The sequence below is a fragment of the Lactuca virosa genome, chromosome 6, assembly GCF_052849685.1.
Source record: "Lactuca virosa cultivar CGN04683 chromosome 6, Lactuca_virosa_CGN04683_v6, whole genome shotgun sequence".
In the NCBI taxonomy this organism is placed as follows: domain Eukaryota; kingdom Viridiplantae; phylum Streptophyta; class Magnoliopsida; order Asterales; family Asteraceae; genus Lactuca; species Lactuca virosa.
In genome coordinates this window covers 200,558,913-200,567,383 of record NC_136431.1, presented here as the reverse complement: position 1 = coordinate 200,567,383, position 8,471 = coordinate 200,558,913, and positions in this window count along the sequence as shown.

The following is an 8,471-nucleotide window of genomic DNA, read 5'->3' as shown; positions in this document are numbered from 1 at the left end:
GGTTGATTACTTTGATGAGCGCTACGCAGCCCTTGCAGAGACAGCTGCCGCAGCAGTTGCATCAGCTGTATACGTGGCAGGGGGAGGAGCTAGTAGGGGCTTTCAGTACAGGGACTTCGATAACACGAAGCCCCCTACTTTTGATGGGACGCAGGATCCCATCAAGGCTATAAGGTGGATCTCAGATGTGGAGGGGTGTTTCTTTACCTACTCGTGTCCTACTGACCAGAAGGTCAGGTGTGCTCTGAACCTGCTAAGGTCCGGGGCCAAGGACTGGTGGAGACTTGTGACTGGGTCGTACACTGATGATCAGAGAGCTGCTGTTACTTGGGAGCAGTTCAGGGACATGTTCCGCGCCCATTACATTCCGCGGGTCGAGCGGGAACGTTTGGCACAGGAGTTTCTGAATCTGAGACAGGATGGGGAGTCGGTGACGGAGATCACCCGTATGTTCACTGAGAGGGAGATGTTTTGCCCGAAGTTTGCTTCCGAGCAGGCCCAGATGACCCGTTATCTGAGCATGCTCAAGACGGATATCCGTCATTTTGTGTCTACCCAGCGATGTGATACTTTTATGGAGTTGCAGGAGGCCCCTAGACGGCGTGAGTTGGAGATTGAGTTGCAGTTGAGAGAGCAGCGGCAGGCCCCGGCACAGTCTCAGTCAGCGCCGAAGCTGTCTAAGACCGCTGATACTAGGACCAGGGGTCAGCAGAGCCGCACTTGTGGGAAGTGTGGCGAGGGTCATTCTGGTGTGTGTCGAGTTGGTAGTGGGTGCCACAGGTGTGGTAAGGAGAGGCATTACGTGAAGGACTGTCGCCAGGCAGTCCCAATGCAGGGTATGAGGTTATGTTATCACTGCGATCAGGTTGGCCACGTTAAGGCCAACTGTCCGTTACTTGCTGCTAAGCCGGCGTAGGCTCCCGCACCGGCTAAATTGAGGATTACCGATGGGAGGCAGGGTAGGGCGGAGCCCCCGAAGGCTCAGGGGTGTGCCTTTAAGCTTACGGCCGAGGAGGCCAACGCAGCATCGGATATGGTTGCTGGTATGTTTTTGTCCTTTATCTCATTTACTATATCTGATGTATGCTTATCTGTTATACCTATGATTAGGTACGTTTCTAGTGAACTCCTTACCTGCGTTGGTTTTATTTGACTCGGGGGCGAGTCGGTCTTTTGTATCTCAGACATTTAGTATGGAGTTCAGAGTGCCAGTAGGCGAGCTAGAGTGTCCGTTGCGAATTTCTATCACCAACGAACACGGGTTTTCTGCTTCTTCGATATACCGAGCGTGTGAGATGGAGATCTTCGGGGTACCATTTCCGATAGACTTGATTCTGATCCCCATGGGGGATGTATGCGTGATTGTAGGGATGGACTGGCTCAGTCACTTCGGTGCCATGATTGATTGCGAGGGTCAACGGGTAGTGGTTCGAACCCCAAGTGGGGGAGAGTTGATTGTATATGGGGAGGGCACCAGAGCAGGATCAGGATTTTGTTCAGCTGCCAGGGCTCGGCAGTATATTCAGCACGGGGGTGCGAGTTACCTAGCATATGTATTGGATACGCGAGCCAGGGATCAGATTTTGGTTTCCGATGTCCCGTTGGTCAGGGAGTTTGTAGATGTGTTTCTGGAGGAGTTGCCAGGAATACCTCCAGAGAGGCAGGTCGAGTTTCGGATTGACCTGGTGCATGGTGCGGCCCCTATCACCAAGGCGTCGTACCGATTGGCACCACCCGAGATGCAGGAGCTGTCATCACAGCTGCAGGAACTGTTGGGCAAGCAGTTCATCCGACCTAGCAGTTCTCCATGGGGAGCACCGATTCTCTTTGTCCGGAAGAAGGACCATTCGCACCGGATGTGCATCGACTACCGGGAGTTGAACAAGTTAACGGTGAAGAACTGTTATCCACTTCTGAGGATAGATGATCTCTTCGATCAGTTGCAGGGCGCATCTTGGTTTTCCAATATCGATTTGAGATCCGGGTATCATCAGGTTAGAGTGAGGGAGGAGGACGTGGAGAAGACCGCGTTTCGGATGCGTTATGGACACTACGAGTTCGTGGTGATGCCGTTTGGGCTCACCAATACGCCAGCAGTATTTATGGATCTGATGAATCGGGTCTGCAGACCGATGCTCGATCGTTCGGTCATTGTGTTCATAGATGATATCTTGGTGTATTCCAAGACCCGAGAGCAGCATGAGGAGCATCTACGGGAGTTATTGGGAGTCTTGAGGCGAGAACAGCTCTATGCCAAGTTCTCGAAGTGCGAGTTTTGGTTACTAGAAGTCCAGTTCCTTGGACACCTCGTTAACCAGGAGGGGATTTTGGTCGATCCGGCCAAAATCAAGGCGGTCATGCAGTGGGAGGTTCTGAAATCTCCCTCGGACATCAGGAGCTTTTTGGGATTAGTGAGGTACTACCGGAGATTCATTTAGGATTTCTCCAAGATTTCAGTACCCCTCACTCGTCTGATGAGGAAGGGGGTGGATTTCCGGTGGGGCCCTGAGCAGCAGAAGGCATTTGAGACCCTTCGACAGCGGTTATGCGAAGCCCCGTTCTTGACACTCCCGGAGGGAGTTGAGGATTTTATGGTGTTCTGTGATGCATCCATCACAGGTTTGGGGGCGGTCCTCATGCAGAAAGGACGAGTGATAGCTTATGCATCGCGGCAGCTGAATCCGCATGAGACGAGATACCCTACGCACGATTTGGAGCTGGGAGCAGTGGTATTTGCTCGTAAGATATGGAGACATTACCTATAAGGGGTCCGTTGTACCATTTACACAGATTATAAGAGCTTGAGACATATCATGGATCAGCCGAACCTGAACATGAGACAGCGTAGGTGGCTGGATGTAGTCAAGGACTACGATTGCGAGATCCTTTACCACCCTGGTAAAGCGAATGTGGTTGCGGATGCCTTGAGCCGCAAGTCAGCTGGGTCTTCCACCGCAGCGAGATGTATGAGGATAGTTGTGGATTCTCCGCTTGTTAGTTTAATTAGAGAGGCCCAGGTTGAGGGCATGCGACCGGAGAATTGGAAGCTGGAGAGGATCAAGGGTGAGAATACCCGGTTTGTGCAGGATAGCCGAGGATTATTGACCCGATGCGCTTGGTTATGGGTTCCGATGTCTGGTGGGGTCAGACAGACAGTCATGGAGGAGGCTCATAAGTCTCATTTCTCCATTCACATTGGGGCCACCAAGATGTACAAATACATGAGTTTGAGTTACTGGTGTCCATGTATGAAGCGAGAAATCGCTTGGTATGTCGAGAGGTGCTTGACCTGCAGGATGGTCAAGGCCGAACATCAGAGGCCGCATGGTAAGTTGCAGCCTCTAGAGATTCCCATGTGGAAATGGGAACAAATCACGATGAATTTCATTACCAAGGTGCCGAGGACGGCGAAGGGATTTGATGATATATAGGTCATTGTGGATCGATTGACCAAGAGCACCCATTTCTTGGCTATTCGGGAGAGTTCGTCAGCCGAGAAGTTGTCCGACATGTACGTTCGCGAGATCGTGTCTCGCCATGGGGTTCCCGTCTCCATTGTCTCCGACCGAGATGTTAGGTTTACCTCCCGTTTCTGACAGAAGTTCCACGAGGAACTGGGCACGCGGTTTCACTTTAGCACAACATTCCATCTGCAAACTGACGGTCAGAGCGAGCGGACCATTCAGACCCTCAAGGATATGTTGAGGGTGTGCGTCATTGACTTCGGTGGGAGTTGGGATTCCCACCTACCGCTTGCGAAGTTCACCTACAACAACAGCTATCATTCCAGCATTGGCGCCCCGCTTTCAAGCTGTTGTATGGACGGAGATGTCGCACCCCGGTTTGTTGGGTTGAGGTGGGACACAGGGTGATGGGGCGGACGGAAGTAGTCTTGCAGACTACTGAGAAGATTTAGTAGATTAGGCAGCGTTTGTAGACCGCTCAGAGTCGGCAGAAGAGTTACGCCAACAGACGTCGATATGAGTTAGAATTTCAGGTGGGTGATATGGTTCTCCTGAAGGTCTCACCCTGGAAGGGTGTGATCCGCTTCAGGAAGAGGGGGAAATTGGGTCCACTCGAGTGACTCGGCTAGTTGAAAAGGGAAAAACTCAGTGGGTTGGCCAAGGGGTTACGGCCACTGACACTAGGAACTCGACGAGCCACTCGAGTGACTCGGCGAGTTGGCAAGTCACGCTAGGAACTCGGCGAGTAGCTAAGGGTACTCGACGAGTTGAGGTCAACATGGACTGTTGACTTTGAAAGTTGACTTGTACTTTGGGCAAGGGTTGACTATTAGACTTCTGGAAGTATCTTGGAAACCTATGAACTTTGTGATATGTCGGATATAGGTGGTGGAGTTTGTGGTGGTGATCCGGGAGTTGAGCTTTCTAGTTTCAGACGACAGTTGTGAGGTGAGTTATCCTCACTATACTAAGGGGTCTAAGGCACCAAGGTCGCCCCATTGGATATGTTATCCTAGCAGTGGTTATGTTGATTATGAGTTAGTGTTGCATGCTAAGTGGTTATGCAAGTTAGGTAGATCTGTAGGAGTACCTGTAATGTTATATGATTATTGCATGCTCAGTAGTTATGTTATATGATTTATATGTTATGTGGGATGGGTTAAGGTTGTACTGCTCTGTGCGGTAACCAACAAACCCTAGGAGCATTCCAGATACGAGCTGAGGGAGACTCGTACTGTGGGCTCGATAGCAATCCAGATGTGAGTTGTGGGCCCGGAAGGCAATCCAGACTCGCACTGTGGGCCCAGTGGTAATCTAGTAGGTGAAGCATTCCAGATACGGGCTAAGGGAGACCCGTACTGTGGGATCGATGGCAATCCAGATGTGAGTTGTGGGCCCGGAAGGCAATCCAGACTCACGCTGTGGGACCAGGGGTAATCCAGTCTGTAAAGTTGTGGACCCGTTACATGTTGTTCAGTTTTTTATGTTATGATATTGCTGACATGGTTATGTGGACTGTATATGTATCGGTATTTTGGGGGTAACTCACTAAGCTTTCGGGCTTACAATTTCAGTTTATTGTTTCAGGTACATCAGGAGATCGTGGCAAGGCAAAGGCGTGATCGTACAACTCCTCACTTTTTAAGACTTTGTTTGTGGGATACTCTGATATGATACATTTTGAAAACAAGTTTTGTGATAGTTAACGGATTTGCAATGTTTTTAAAAGTTTAAATTGGCTTGAATTTTACGGGTGTTACAATGGGCAAGAACTGTTGGAGTATGTGTCTAAGCCCATAACTATAATTGGTATGTACTTGACCCGATACAGCATGGTCCATTTGGGTTGTAACACTCTGGAACAATTTGATAGGACGGATATTTGAGAAAAAGGTTATTTGTGATTTATTAATATATTATAAGTATAATATATTAATTGAGAAATCATATTATTTAATTAGTATTGATCAAGAATTAATTTGGAATTAATTTAGTGATCAAAAGAGACTAATTAAATTAATGGGGACTAATTGTGTAAATCAGTGATACATATGGTTTGGGCTATTAATCCATGATGGACTAAGCATATATGAAAGTCCATGAAATATTAGTCCATATGAATTATGGATCATAAGCCTAACTGTAATAATTAGGATTTACTTGTGACTCTTGGAATTCTACATTATATATGTATTCCTCTAAAGCCAAAATCGTGCACGAAGTGTTCTTAGAAGCTCTAGCCGATTTTAAGTCTCCAACCACTCTCTCAAAGTCCTCCTCTTGTTCTTGGATTTTTAAAATACATTTGAGGCATGAAACTTGAGGTGTTAGGCTCTTGAAAGACCAATTCCTACAAGCTACAACAAAGAGGTAATCTTCTACCCTACTTTTATGATTCATATGCCTAATTGTATTCTAGTTGTAGGCTTCATGCTTTGGAAAAAAAATTTGCATGTATAACTAGAGAAAACTTAGATCCAACGCTATTAGGGTTGTATGTGCACCATAGGAGTGTTATAGTACCTAAAACCCAACAGTGGTATCAGAGCCATGGGTAGTTTTCTCTTATATAGATGCATAGCTAATTGTTCAAAGTTGGAAAAGTCGAAAAACTACACTCTGACAGGAGGACTTGACGAGTCCATACATGAACTCGTCGAGTCCATGCTCATAAGTAATGAACTCGTAGAGTCCATTATCCGACTCGTCGAGTTGGATCATCTGTTGGCAGTTTTTCGGTGTTTTTGGCCTCAATTGGATTAGAATCATTACCACAAACTGTTTTGTATCATAAAATCTGTTTTTCTGATATGGTAGTGATTATTCTCATCCAGTTAAATGATAAATTGTCAAATTTTAAGATAATTACTAGTTTATAAGATAAAGCTAATTATTTGTAATTTTTTATTTGAAATTATCTTATTACAAGAATTGTATTATGATCAAATTGGTAAAAGATAAAAATGGTTATTTTATAAGTTTATAATTTGATCTAAATGTTTTTAAGGAGTTACAAAAATTGGTTTTAAGTTTTGGAATTCGAAAAGTTTTTTTTAAGGAGTTACAATATTTGTCATCAAATTTGCAACTCAAAAGTTTTTGAAGAACTCCATAAGTTATGGAACTTGAAAAGTCTCATCTTCATATATTATATATGTATAAGTTAAAAGTAAGTCTTACCATTAGTAGGCCTCATTCACGAAGCTGGTCTATTAGGGGTGTTTAAGGAAGCGGCCTATAAAATGACCGCCATTGGGTATACACTCTTACCCACCGCACTCTTGACTAGTGGAGGGTCGTTAGCCGAACAGGTTTGACAGGACATTTAAATCCTCATTAAAAGTATAATGAAATATAAAGTAACTAAAATTTTATAAATTCCCAATCTTAGTTACTTTAGGAAAAATGTGAATTTGGTGCTAACCCATGAAATTGTACTTTGCACCTTGCTAAGTCGTTAGTGGAGCGTGTGTGGTTAACCGGCATACTAATTTGGGACTAGCAAGGGTGGCAAAGGATAGCTTGGTGTTAATCATTGATCAATGGAGCGTGTGTGGTTAATCGGCACATTGATTAGGTGATATGTAGCATCGAGAGTACCAAGCTAATTTGCATGCTTATTCAAACCTTGTTTGTGATCCTCGGCATCCCAGTCACAAACTTGAAGGGCATAATCAAGATTTAAACATGCCATTGAAAAGTTCAACGAATCTCAAAGAATCTAGGAATTTCAATTCATTTAAAACCTAAAATTCATTTTCGTTTTTCATGGTGGAAATTGGTAAATCGTCATTTACCTACCTTCAAATATTTTGCAATTGGATTACGGCATCCCTCTTCGCATTGTAAAATATTGTGTTGGGTCCTAGCCTTAATATTTCATTTTGGGTGTTATATTAAGGACTTAAATCAACTAAACTTGAATTTCTCCCTTGTAGATGTCTATTACTAACAACTATGGTCTTCCCGAATCTTTTGGAAAAAGGTTTCCTCATGAAGATGATGTTCCCAGAAATCATACTTCACTTCCTACACCTCCTCCAATAATTCTCCCTGGCCCACATGTTCGTCGACTTGAAAAGTTCAAGGTCACTCAAGCCCTATTGGCAAGCAAACATGAAGATGGAATGTATGTGTGTGCACATGTCTTGGACATCAAGTTACACATTGACAAGCTAGGAATGTTGGGTGTCGTCTTCCCAAGGAAGTTGGCTTCTAACTGGGTTCTTCAGTCACTTCCCGAGTCGTATAGTCAGTTTGTTAAAGACTACTATATGACAGATCACGATGTGACCCTTATCGATCTTACCTATTTGCTAATTGTTGTTGAATCAGCAATGATTTGGCGCACTATTCAAGCAAATTTGATTGGAAGATCTACTCCCAAGCTACCATGGACATTGGCAATGACATGGATATCCCAGAAATGATTCCTTCTCCTAAAGGAAAGGAATTGGCCATGGTCAAAAGTTTTGATCATAAGAGAAAAGCCAATTCTGTGATAGTTCCATGTGCAAATGCCAAAGAGTCCACTTGTTTCTACTGCCATTTGAAGGGACATTAGAAACGAAGCTTACCTGATTACCTGAGAAATATAAGAGACGGTAAAATCGAATTGTATGGTTCTACTTCAGGTAAATCCACTATCTAACTCTACTAAGTTCCTATTTGGAGATTCTTAATACATGATGTGATAAGATTACATTTTGATGTTTTGTAGGATCGAAGAAAAGAAAGGAAGATTAAAGGAAGAGTATGCTGAGTCTGATCGCGAATAAATGGATTTCGATCGCATGGCTCGATGATCAGATTTTTGAGCTATTGCTTAGGAGTTATGATAGATTGCTTAGGAATATGTAATAACATAGTTTTCATTTGTAATTGCGTTGTAAGGAAAAGTTTTTCCGTGTTTTATAAATAAATAAAATTTTGATTTTATCTTGTTTTATATTTCCTTGCAATGGCATTTATGAAAATTGGTGATTATATATTGTTAGCAATATTGGA